Source organism: Muntiacus reevesi, chromosome 1 (assembly GCF_963930625.1).
Source record: "Muntiacus reevesi chromosome 1, mMunRee1.1, whole genome shotgun sequence".
In the NCBI taxonomy this organism is placed as follows: Eukaryota; Metazoa; Chordata; class Mammalia; order Artiodactyla; family Cervidae; genus Muntiacus; species Muntiacus reevesi.
In genome coordinates this window covers 83,494,607-83,507,137 of record NC_089249.1, presented here as the reverse complement: position 1 = coordinate 83,507,137, position 12,531 = coordinate 83,494,607, and the positions used below count along the sequence as shown (strand labels likewise).

Sequence of the window (12,531 nt, the reverse complement as noted above, 5' to 3'; positions counted from 1 at the left end):
CCGTCTGCCTGTCCTGTGAGAGAGGATGCATGCAACTAGCCATTTTCCAACCAGTGTCCTGCTTTCAGAGGCTTCATTTCTTGCGTGCTCAGCTGTCTTGCTTGTTACATGCCTTAGTCATTGTGGGAGTTACTGCTTAGATACCATCCCACTCACCCCTTCCCACCCCAAGCGGCCTCTTCGTATTTCTGCCCCGCCTTTTCTCTGTTCAGTCGCTCAGTCGTGTCCGACTCTTGGCGACCCCATGAATCGCAGCACCCCAGGCCTCCTGTCCATCGCCAACTCCCGTAGTTTACTCAAACCCGTCCATCGAGTCGGTGATGCCATCCAGCCATCTCATCCTCTGTCGTCCCCTTCTCCTCCTGCCCCCAATCCCGTTGGCCAAAGTATTGGAGCTTCAGCTTCAGCATCAGTCCTTCCAATGAACACCCAGGACTGATCTCCTTTAGGATGGACTGATGAGATCTCCGTGCAGTCCAAGGGGCTCTCAAGAGTCTTCTCCAACACCACAGTTCAAAAGCATCAATTCTTGGTGCTCAGTTTTCTTCACAGTCCAACTCTCACATCCATACATGACCACTGGAAAAACCGTAGCCTTGACTAGATGGACCTTTGTTGGCAAAGTAATGTCTCTGCTTTTTAATATACTGTCTAGGTTGGTCATAACTTTCCTTCCAAGGAGTAAGCGTCTTTTAATTTCATGGCTGCAGTCACCATCTGCAGTGATTTTGAATCCCCCAAAAATAAAGTCTGACACTGTTTCTCCATCTATTTGCCCTGAAGTGATGGGACCAGATGCCATGATCTTAGTTTTCTGAATGTTGAGCTTTAAGTCAACTTTTTTCACTCTCCTCTTTCATCAAGAGGCTTTTTAGTTCTCATCAGTAAGCCACTAAAAATTAACCTTGGTCTTGTTGCAGATATTTCATATTTGAGCAATGAAATCTCCGGTAATTGGGGAGACAGAGGAGGATGTTCTACTTTTCACTTTCAATGACCTAGATCCTCTAACTGCATCCTGTGTGCTTTTTGGTTAGTTTTCTTTGTATCTACCGCTTAAGCATCACCCCACTCCCACTGCCAGCGCCTCCTCCAATCTCAGAGGCTTTTTGGGAGTGAGCGGATGTATGACATGTGCCGCCCCCGAGGCAGCCACGAGGGGGAGAACAGTCCTTCCCGCCATGGTCCTGTCTTTTCTGTTTGGCCCAGTGGTTTCTATTTGCCAGGATTTTGTCAATCAGAAGTGAGCACAACACATCCTGAGAAAGAGGTTGGCAAATAGCCCACAAAACTGCCGACAACTGGCCTGGGGTTTTCTTCTGGATGTTTTCACATCGGAAGAAAAGGAAAACTAGTTTTGACCGAAAGAAGAAAAAAAAGTACGATTTCTACTGCCATTTAATGAGAAGGGATGTTAAGGAGGTTTCCTAGTTTGCCAGACTGCTGAAGCATGTCAGGTGCACTTTCTTTTTTTTTTTTTTAATTTTATTTATTTATTTTTCATTTATTTTTATTAGTTGGAGGCTAATTACTTTACAGTATTGTAGTGGTTTTTGTCATACATTGACATGAATCAGCCATGGATTTACATGTATTCCCCATCCTGATCCCCCCTTCCCGCCTCCCTCTCTACCCAATCCCTCTGGTTGGAAAATGGCTAGTTGCATGCATCCTCTCTCACAGGACAGGCAGACGGCGCCTCCCTGACTTTTCACCCGAGTCGACTCCGCGTTGTTTGGCCCAGGTAAGGGCCCCTCAATGTTGTATCCTCGCCCCAGGCAAGCCTTTCCCACCGCCTAAACTTTTCAACCTAAAACAAGCCTACGCCAGAAAGCCGCACCTATGCTATCCCGGGCACGCTCCCAGTGTTAAGGCCGGAAACAGGCGCGCGTTCACTCGACGGGGGAAAAAAAACGACTCCCCCGCTCTCTCAAGCGCAGACTGCGGCTGTTGGCAGCGACCCCACCGGTCGGGTCGCGGCTTTCACGTTTAGCTCTGATTTGCTAGAAGGCTGGGAGACCTGCCCAATACTGCGACACTCACCGCGGCTGTACCAGAACCCCCCACCTTGTTCTACTCTTAAGCACACAGAAAAGCCAGGGGAAAGCGCGAACGCAGTCCCCCACTACCACAAATTATGCAGTCGAGTTTCCCACATTTGGGGAAATCGCAGGGGTCAGCACATCCGGAGTGCAATGGATAAGCCTCGCCCTGGGAAAACCACCTTCGTGATCATGGTATCTCCCCTGCCAGGTAAGTATGAGTTGCCAGCCTGCCGCCCCACCTCAACCTCATACGCCCTACACTGTACACACACGCTCACTTTACTCCCCACGTCCCCGAGCCTTCTGGGACCTTCCACACAGCAGATCCACGCACTTTCAAGCAAAAAGTCCTGAATTCTCTCCCACACCACGGGAGACCATATCGTGTTTAAGCACCAGATCACGGACCAGCGGCCCCTGCGCTCATACATCTGCATACGACACGCCCCATCGATGACGTCAACGGGAACCCGCGCTTCCCTCCAGCCCCCGCCCCGCCCTAGTCCCCGCCTCCGTCCTCCCACGCCGTCCGGCCGGGCCGACCTGCCGCCGGGCGCCCTCTGAGGGAAGTGACGTCCGCCTCCCGCTCCTGTTCTCCCAGCCTCTGTGTGTTGGGACCTGGCGTGCTCCGCTGCCTGCCTGCCTGCCTTTCGTCCTGCCCAGCACCGTTCTGGCGGTCGGCTGAAGCCTGTGCACCTTTTTTCAAATAACGGCGTTCAATGGGGGAGAACGGAACATTTAGCAGTCCAGGGGAAACCGGTTCCTTTCAAATCCAGTTGTCTTTGTGATGCAGTATTGTGTGTGTGTCTAGTAAAACGCATTAAGCGTCGCGACTGGCCGTGAACTTCTATTCGTCAGAATTGAATTTCACTCATTGAGAATTTAAGTTTAGTTCAAACATTTTTTATTAGTATTCCTAAATACCTTAGTTTACTTAGTAATTGATGTCTCAGTATCTTATTTTTTTGAAACTACCTAGTTAATTAATTTACTTCCATCGGTTAAGTCAGCACAACTCTAGGACTTTACCAAATACCTGGAAAGATCATTTGAAGTAGACATCTCTAAAATATAATTTTTTTAAAGCGCTTACCCAAAGCTCATATCTCATTTACATGTACTTTAAGCTTTCATCATATCAAGCTATTTTCCCTGCAAAAGATATAATAAGGTCTTATGTATTAAACCTAGGTACAATAAAGTTCAAAACTGGGAAAGGAGTATGTCAGGGCTGTAAAATATTGTCGCCCTGCTTATTTAACTTATATATGCAGAGTACATCATGCAAAGTGCCAGGCTGGATGCCTCACAAGATGGAGTCAAGATTGCCCAGAGAAACATCAACAACCTCAGATATGCAGATGATAGCATTCTGATGGCAGAAAGCAAAGAGGAATTAAAGAGCCTCTTGATGAGGATGAAAGAGGATAGTGACAAAACTGGCTTAAAACTCAACATTCAAAAAACTAAGATCATCGTGGCATCTGGTCCCATCACTTCATGGCAAATAGATGGGGGAAAAGTGGAAACCGTGGCAGATTTTATTTTCTTGTGCTCCAAAATCACTGCGGACGGTGACGGTGACTGAGAGCCAGAAGAATCGACGGTTTCGATTTGTGGGTGTGGGTAAGACTCTCGAGAGTCCTTTGGACAGCAAGGAACTCCAACCAGTCAATCCTAAAGGAAATCAACCCTGAGATTAACTCTGAGATTAACAAAAATGTGCAGACGACGACACCCTTATGGCAGAAAGCGAAGAAGAACTGAAGAGCCGCTTGATGAAAGTGAAAGAGGAGAGTGAAAAACGTGGCTTAAAACTCAACAATCAGAAAACGAAGATCATGGCATCTGGTCCCGTCACTTCATGGCAAATAGAGGGGAAACAGTGAAAACAGTGACAGACTTTATTTTCTTGGGCTCCAACATCACTGCAGATGGCGACTGCAGCCATGAAATTAAAAGACGCTTGCTCCTTGGAAGAAAAGCTATGGCCAATCTGGACAGCATATTAAAACAGCAGGGGCATTACTCTGCAGTCAAAGGTCCACCTAGTCGAAGCTGTGGTTTTTTCTAGTAGTCGTGTATGGATGTGAGAGTTGGATCATCAAGAAAGCTGAGTGCCAAAGAAATACTGCTTTTGAACTGTGGTGTTGGAGGAGACTCTTGAGAGTCCCTTGGACTGCAAGGAGATCCAACCAGTCCATCGTAAAGGAAATCAGTCCTGAACATTCATTGGAAGGACTGATGCTGAAGCTGAAGCTCCAATACTTTGGCCACCTGATGCGAAGAACTGACTCACTGGAAAAGCCCCTGACGCTGGGAAAGATTGAAGGCAGGAGGAGAAGGGGACGGCAGAAGACAAGATGGCTGGGTGGACTTGAGTTTGAGCAGGCTCCGGGAGTTGGTGACGGACAGGGAAGCCTGGCGTGCTGCAGCCCATGGGGTCGCAAAGAGTTGGACACAACTGAGCAACTGAACTGAATGCCTGTTACGTGACTCCTCTTGGGTGTTTTTTCAGAAGAAATATACGGACTTAAATTTCTTGTCAAGCATTTTTACGGTTTGTGTTCTTCTTTGACCGTGGGGCCAGGAAGGCTTCAGTTCAAATTCCTGCTTTCGGATCCCACTCACTGACTGACTTGACAAGTTACTTAACCTTTCTATGTCTCAGGTTTCTCATATGTGAAATGAGGATGATGACGTGATACCAGCCTTTTGAAAGGATTAAGTGAGTAAACCCATTTAAAGCTTGTAGACCATGCCTGGGCACATGGCACTTTGCGTGTCTTCATTGGGTGTAAGCTCTTGCATTTTGGGAGCAACACTGCATGAAGATTGGGTGTGATTTTATTTGTTACTGACACTTTTCAGTGACTACGAACCTTCCTAGAGAGACGAAAGCAGTGACCTCCTGGGCTGAGAGGGTCTGCCAGTCTACTAGCTCGTGTGATCAGCCCATCAGAGGGGGAGTAATGGGCCTATTGCTTGCTTCGAGAATGCCCCCCACCCCCAATTTATGGTTTTATAGTGGAAAACATTCCTACACATGACACAAGACCCAGAATTTTATGAGTGATACATATAATTACACAAACGTTTAAGTTGGAAACACAAGCAGTGAGCTTTACTCATATAATGTGTACGTATATATAATATACAGTTACATATGCCTCAAAACTTGTAATGGGAAAGAGTAGACCCTGATCCCATCCCACATTTCTTCAAAGAATAAACACTCTAAGGTCAGGAAACCGACTGGCTGTTTATCTCCTTATCTCTAAATAAATACTGATGCTCCGATTTTCCAGTTTCCCATCCCAGATGCTGCAGACCGGCCTGAAAAGGGGAAAGTGGAGTGTGCGCGGGTTCCCTGCCGCCCAGTCATCCCCAAGGCAGCCACCAGGACTTCCGCTCACCCGCAGACCCACACAGCCCACCTCACTGCTCCGCACGGAACCGCCAACGGAACTTTGCCAGAACAATTGCCAGGCCAGCAGCTTTGCGATTCGGGGTGAACCGGGTTCCCGGACATTTCAGTGAAGGGTGGCAGCTGCTCCAGAGTGAGGCGCTGTGAGTCGCCCCAACCCAGGGACCGCCCCGCCGCGGCACCCGCGCGCTGCTCTCCCTTCGGGTTCATCCTCTGTTCTCTCCTGCTGTTGCCCTTCCGGCGATCTTTTCGCCGGCCTTACCCCTTTCTTTGGAGGAGGAAATGGCAACCCACTGCAGTATTCTTGCCTGGAGAATCCCATGGACAGGGGAGCCTGGCGGGCGACAGTCCATGGGGTTGCAAAGAGTCGGACACGACTGATCACAGAGGACGCAGGCACCCCTTTCTTTTCCCGTCCTCCAAAGACAGCTGCGTCTTTGAGTCCTTTGTAACCGCTGAAAGTTCCAAATTACAAGCCTCGGAGAGATGCTCCTTAGCACCGCGAAGGGAACACCTTAATAAGCTATTCAGGTCCATCACGGGCCTCATCCGTGTTTTCCTCCCACGCAGTAGAGGACACAAGTGTTTCCATCCGCTCACGTCGTGGGGTGCCTTCTCGGTGGAGCAGAGTCTCGGCAGGACGAAGGGGGCCCGGCCGGGGGTGCGGACTCCGAGCGGCCCGTCTCCCCTTCGGTCCGCAGCAGCCTGGCCGGGCGGCCGTGGGTCAAGGACCTGGGGTCTCCTCAGACGCCAGAATCCTCTTTCGGGCTGAGCTTGGGACCAAAGGACGCGATTTCCAGGAGTGAAGGTTCAAACCTTGGCCGAACAGCGGCTTTGCGTGCCCAGCGGAGACTTAGGAGCGAGAACCTCTGAATAAAATCAAAATAAACTGGGATAGGGTCAACAACAATTCGGAATAATAGAGAACCTAACTAAAACACAGTTCTTCCCAGTCAGGTCTGGGACCCTGGACCCGAAAGCTGCCATCCTGGCTGATCAGTGACATCGCAGGCCCTCCCCGCCACCATTTACTCACAGGGACAACCGTGCAGCTACAAGCCGTGCGGTGCGAAGCCCCCTCGCGGGGCAGGACTCCGTGGGCTCAGCCTCTGCCTTTTACTCCAGAGACCCAGGGGACCCGACGGGGGGACGGCACTGGGGGGGTCGCTGCGCCCCTGGGCGGGGGTTGGAGGGCAGAGGAGGGGCCGGGCTCTGGTGGGCAGGGATGGGCAGAGCCGCCCGCGCCCAGCGAGGACGCCCCGGGTCGGGTCGGTCCCACACCTGTCCGCCGTGTCCGTGAGAACCACGCCGCTGGGGGTCGCGGGAGCCGGAAGGCAGGTCCTATGAGGGGTGTAAAAAGTGTGCCTCTTCTAACTAGGCAGAAAGGTCCCACCGAGATTTGAACTCGGATCGCTGGATTCAGAGTCCAGAGTGCTCACCATTACACCATGGAACCCCCTCGGGAGGCACCTGGCCTCCACCGCCAGAGAACTGTATCCGCTTCTTTAGCCGCCAGACGTCCCACCCGTAAGCTCAGGGCAGTTCTTCTAAGGCCCTGAGGAGACTCCAATACGGCTGACTCCCGCAGGTGCTCATCCCTCTTGCTTTCTCTCTGCTCCTCTCCTTTGATCGACGCAGCTCACTCTCACCTCAGAAAATGAGGTGAAATCCACTTTGGGTTTTGTGCCAGGGAGGACCCCCTTAGCTCTCCATCACCAACCGCATAGTCTGCCTAGGTTAACCAGAGTGTCCCATCTTGAGGTAAAATTTCTGCAAATAAGAGTGTTGTTTTCCTTTTCTTTGCCTTCACCCTTTTCCCATCATAGCCCAGAGCGGGCAGACGGTTGTCAGGGCAGGAGGCGGGGTTTCCTGGGTCCCTTAGTTTTCTCATAGGGCTGATTACACTCCTAAGCCGCCACCACCACTTACATATAACATATAACATATAAAGCGTGTCAGCGGTGGAGTGGGAGTGGAGGCAGGAGAACGCTTCTTCTTCATAGATTTCTGATTTGGAGAGGGGTAAGTTCTTCTCACAAGAGGTGTCTATTTGTTACATTTGCCATGTAAGTAAGAACAACTATTTACATAAAACAGTCGGACAAACCAGCTATACTCACCTAAAAGTGAAGTCAGTGCCGCACAGTCGTGCCCGACTCTTTGTGACCCCACAGACTGTAGCCCGCCAGGCTCCACTGTCCAAGAGAGTCTCCAGGCAAGAATACTGGGGTGGGTGGCCATTCCCTTCTCCAGGGGATCTTCCGAAATCAGAGGTTTAACCCGGCTCTGTTGCATTGCAGGCAGATTCTTTACCTGCTGGCTCACCAGGAAAGCCCCATACTCACCTGGGGTGACTGAAGATCAACCACATGTCGCGGAGGACACGAGACAGGGCTCTGACACTTAGGCAGTCACAGACTCTTTGACCAGGTCGGTCAAGTCAGTTTCTCTCCCATTTCTTAACATATCAAACCCAGAAATTGCAGTTTTAAAAAAGACGTACAAATATCAAGGTATCCAAGAGCACTGATTGCTGAATCATAGAGGATGCACATCCAAGCTGTCTTAAGTACAGACAGTATTTATGTGCACAAAATACCACCACACTAAATATTTACATGTAGAGTAGATATAAATCCTATCATGGCTCCGAGTAATAATCGTTACTTCTTCGTCGTATCCTAAAACTGTTTCTTCCCTAATCTGATACACAGAGCAGAAAAAAAAAAAAACAGCACCTGTTTTTAGCCGGCCAAAAAACAGAGTCAGAAAGAAGCCCAGTGTTGCCTGGAGACGTATTTTGTTCCCAGAGACTGGACAGAGGTTGACTCAAGGAGGAAGGAGGCAAAGGGGAGGCGGGAGGCTCTTGCTATGAGGAGGAAGTTCACAGCTCCAGGATAAGAAGATGAAACTTCTTGGAAACTCAAGATGTTGAGTGGTAACGAACAGCACAAAGTGCTCCACCAGGAGAACTTGAAGAAGGGTCAAGGTTTATGGGTACAAGGACCTGAAACGGACTCTGACTGATATAGGAAGAAAATAACGCCCTGGGTTTTCTCATTACCACCACGCTGGCGCTGCTTAGAGCCCCGCGGCCGTTCGTTAGCTGGGCTGTCCGTGCGCGTGTCCCGGGAAACCATCGGGTGGGAAGGACTTTTAAAAATGTGGGAGGAAAGAGCCAAAAGCTGAAGATAGTCCAATATCACCGGTCTTCTTAGCTCTACCGTGGCCAGATTTTAGTTTGGAAGAATTTGAGGTTATTGAGGGCAACGGCGGGTGGCAGAAATCAGACTCGGTGGAAATCTAGGTTGGCTCCAGTTGAAACAGCTTGAACGGGGTCCCTGCGACTCACCTTCTGCAACCAGTTACGAGAGCGATGACGTCGAAGTGAGTGGGTAGAAATGAGAAGACCCAGAGTTTCCATCTTTCCTGCCCTGCTCCTCTCCATCTGCACTCTGCCTTGACCTATCCATGGGACCCCTCAAGGCATGCCAGGTACTTCCTCCAAGGCCACATAAGGACAGAACGATTTTTACAACCCAGAATGTGTGCACCTGAGCACAGCTTAGTTGGGCCTTTCTTCTCAAAAGTGGGTGTATCAAGATTTCTCAGCTGTAGGGATGGGAAGAAGACCAAGAAGAGGAGAGAAGGCAAGAGAGGGAGGAGGGGAGGGTAGAAGCACGAATGCTTTTATTCTCTCCTTCCTCCCCTCTCCTTCTGCCTCCTTCATTCTGGGGTTTGCCGGCCCTCTCCCTCCTCCCCCACTCTGCTACCAGACTGAAGCAGTGCTCACCACTGGGGATCCTGGCCCCAGTCTCCTGGGAGGTCTCAGTGCGCTCCCCCCAAACCCGCCTTCCCCGCTTGGTCTTCGCCCTTTCCCGCTCCCAGGTGGACCCCACAGAACGCAGTCTACCCAGCTGGGCGCTCCACCCGGCAGGCAGTGCTCCGGAGACCTTGCCCGCCCAAAGGGGTGCTGCGAAATCCAAAACCCGGGATAAAGGCTTTTAAAACAGAACTGTTCACTTCGAAAACTATCCCGTATTTCCATTCTCAGGGGTCTTCATGGGACGAAGGGCAAAAGACGATAATGTACTCATCCAAGTCCTGGAGCGCCCCAGCGAGTGCCAGACTCTGTCCTGGGCGTGCTGACACAGGGCGACCATCTCCGCGATCTGTGTGCTTAGTCGCTAAGTCCGTCCGACTCTTTGCGACCCCATGGACTTAGCCCGCCAGGTTCCTCGGTCCATGGGGATTCTCCAGGCAAGAATACTGGAGTGGGTTGCATGCCCTCCTCCAGGGGATCTTCCCAAACGAGGGATTCAACCCCGGTGTCCTGCATTGCAGGCGGATTCTTACCGTCTGAGCCCTCAGGAAAGCCCACTCTGGTGGAAACCGCCTGGTGGACACAGGAAAGCGAAGCACAACCTCGGCCCTGGAGGCCTTTGCCAGGGTGGGCAGACTCTCATCCATTGGGTGTAGGGGAGGAAACGGGGAAGAGCAATCATGGGAGCCCACCGGGTGTTCAGCTGTCCTTGGATCGATTTCCGTTCCGGCCCGGAAGGATCGAGCCCTGGATGCCGGTTTCTCCGGGGGCGCTGACATCTGTGGCGGGTATGGGACAGGGAAATGGCACTGTTTCTCTGGGGGACAGAGCGCTCACCCTGGGAATGCCTTAAGTGTCTACTCCATACGGAGTCCAAAAGAGTCGCGTACTGCTGTCTCTGTGGCGCAATCGGTTAGCGCGTTCGGCTGTTAACCGAAAGGTTGGTGGTTCGAGCCCACCCAGGGACGCTGGGGTGAGGTTTTTTTTTAGAGAACACCAAAGAGACTCCCTTTTGCCTAGGGGACACCGGAGAAGTGCTGCGGCGAACGGGCTTGCGGAGAAAGGGCGCAGGAGTCAGGTGCAAAGGGGCAGCGAGGAGGGCGGGTCCCGGGTGGACTGGAACCGTCGGTCATTCCTGAGAGCCCGGAGCGCTGACCGCCGGCGCCGTGGAAAGGGCCACCGAGGCGCGGGTCCGCAGCCTGGGAGGGGCGGCGTCCACACCGCTGGGCTGCGGGGTCTCCTGGGCCTCGTGCGGCTTCCGGGAGCTGGGGAGTCGGCGGGGGCGACCCCTGAACTCAGGCTGCGCAGCTGAGGGTCTGAGGATTCTGCGTTGGATGCGGGACCCCGAAGGCAGCCTGTGGGGGCCCGAGGGTCCTCACTTCAGGGGAGAGGAGGAACCCGGAAGCAGGGCCCTCGGGGGCCGCCGTCTCCGTGCCTGAGACAGCTAGGGGCGTCAAGGTCCCTCTTTCAGAGTTAACAGTCGGTGGTGTGGATAGCGGTGACGGGACCTCGGGATTTCATGGATACTGTCTTCCAGCAGAAATTGTCCCGTTTCCGTAGTGTAGTGGTTATCACGTTCGCCTCACACGCGAAAGGTCCCCGGTTCGAAACCGGGCGGAAACAGTCCTCCTGCTTTTTTTCTCCCTGAGATGTGCGTTCTCATTGGCAGAACCTACAGGCGCGAAAGGCCCGGGGTGAGGCAGGGGACGCAGGTGCAGGCAGAGTTGGTGACCACCTGGAAGTTTATTCAGCGCTCGGAGACGCCCCGGAGCCAGGTCAGAGATCTGGAGGTGGACGGATCCGCTCATCACCCGCCACTCATCACCGAGCCTTCTTTCTTACCAAAGAAAACCGAGGTTCACAAAGAGAGCAAGACCTGGGCTCGGCAGCACGCCGCGCTAGAGCTAGAGCAGGAGGGACCCAGCCCGCTACTTTGTGTCCTTGCCCCGGAGCCAAAGCGACGCCCAGGACAGGAGAGGCGAAGGCCGATGAGCGGCGGGGGCAGGGCTGGGAGCCTCGCACAGCTGCACACAGCCCTGGGCCGCTGCGACATTTCCTTTCCAGCTTTCTGACTTTCTGAAGGCTCGTCTTGCACTCACCTTTCACCTGGAGAAGCTAAATAAGCGTCTTGTGTACAGCTCCCTGGTGGTCTAGTGGCTAGGATTCGGCGCTTTCACCGCCGCGGCCCGGGTTCGATTCCCGGTCAGGGAAAACTTTCTTTCTTCCACCGTCTGCACTCACACAAGTCTCTCTCTTCCTGCCCAGATCGGAACTGTATTTTGCGTAAAGGTCCAGTGCAGAACATTTCTGCACAGAGTTTCTAAATGCCGCTGAGTCCTGGACCTCAGGCTGGCTGTTGGAGCTCAGATGCCATGAACAGCCTGGGCTGGCCAGCTCTGGCCTCCACTCTTTTCTCCTGGCATGGTAAACCCAGAGTCTTACTTAACAGAGTTTCCATACAAAGAGAATGTGAGGCTTCAGTTCCAAAAATTCATTAAAAACCCAAAGCAAAAGCTTTTCTAAGATACCAAAAGTTTGCAAGAATACTAACATCCTATATTCTGTACCTAAGTGCCCAGTTGCCATCCCATTCTTTCTTTATGTAAGAGTTATGACATCGTACTTGGTAGTAATGTGCGGATGTCTCAGGATTGTTCCTTTCCTTTGGCGTCCCTCTCAAAGCTAACTTCCCTGGGACCTGTCTTCCAAGGTCAGGGAACAGCTATACCGTCCAGAAGAGGGCCTCTTGGCCCTTCGGAAACCTGGAATCCGTTCTCTTTTGGGTTGCTGAGTCCTTTTGGACTTCTTGCCAGCCCTTGGACTGTAGCATTCCTCTGTCCATGGGATGCTCCAGGCAAGAATACTGGAGTGGGTTGCCATTTCCTTCTCCAGGGGATCTTCCCAGCCCAGGTCTCCTGTATCTCCTCAGACAGATTCCTTATCTTCTGAGCCACCAGGGAAACCTAAAAGAAACAAGGCCACAATGCATTGGCCGGGAATCGAACCCGGGTCTCCCGCGTGGGAGGCGAGAATTCTACCACTGAACCACCAATGCCACTCTAGGGGGGAATGTTTGCAAAGACTGCCTAGTTGGACTTCTATTCAGGTCTTTCTCAAGTGCAAGCCACTCATGCCCTTTGTTTCCCGGACGGTCTAGGCTTTCATCCTCTGCCCTCCGCGGCACCGGCTGCCCTCTGCCTCCTGAGGGTTGCTTTGGCGGGCAATCAGGTGTGCTC

At 52.2% G+C, this 12,531-nt stretch overlaps 6 non-coding genes across 6 annotated transcripts; 3 read left to right on the top strand and 3 right to left on the bottom strand.

Annotated features, from left to right (window-relative positions):
• Positions 1–2,097: 2,097 nt before the first annotated feature.
• On the bottom strand, positions 2,098–2,261 carry LOC136156508 (U1 spliceosomal RNA). The gene has a single exon (XR_010661049.1). It is a non-coding gene; the product is annotated as a U1 spliceosomal RNA (small nuclear RNA).
• A 4,595-nt stretch (positions 2,262–6,856) lies between these two features.
• TRNAQ-CUG (transfer RNA glutamine (anticodon CUG)) lies at positions 6,857–6,928 on the bottom strand. Its single transcript has one exon. It is a non-coding gene; the product is annotated as a tRNA-Gln (tRNA).
• Positions 6,929–10,189: 3,261 nt separating this feature from the next.
• On the top strand, positions 10,190–10,263 carry TRNAN-GUU (transfer RNA asparagine (anticodon GUU)). Its single transcript has one exon. It is a non-coding gene; the product is annotated as a tRNA-Asn (tRNA).
• Positions 10,264–10,845: 582 nt separating this feature from the next.
• TRNAV-CAC (transfer RNA valine (anticodon CAC)) lies at positions 10,846–10,918 on the top strand. Its single transcript has one exon. It is a non-coding gene; the product is annotated as a tRNA-Val (tRNA).
• Positions 10,919–11,434: 516 nt separating this feature from the next.
• TRNAE-UUC (transfer RNA glutamic acid (anticodon UUC)) lies at positions 11,435–11,506 on the top strand. The gene has a single exon. It is a non-coding gene; the product is annotated as a tRNA-Glu (tRNA).
• Positions 11,507–12,279: 773 nt separating this feature from the next.
• On the bottom strand, positions 12,280–12,350 carry TRNAG-CCC (transfer RNA glycine (anticodon CCC)). Its single transcript has one exon. It is a non-coding gene; the product is annotated as a tRNA-Gly (tRNA).
• Between the last annotated feature and the right edge of the window lie 181 nt (positions 12,351–12,531).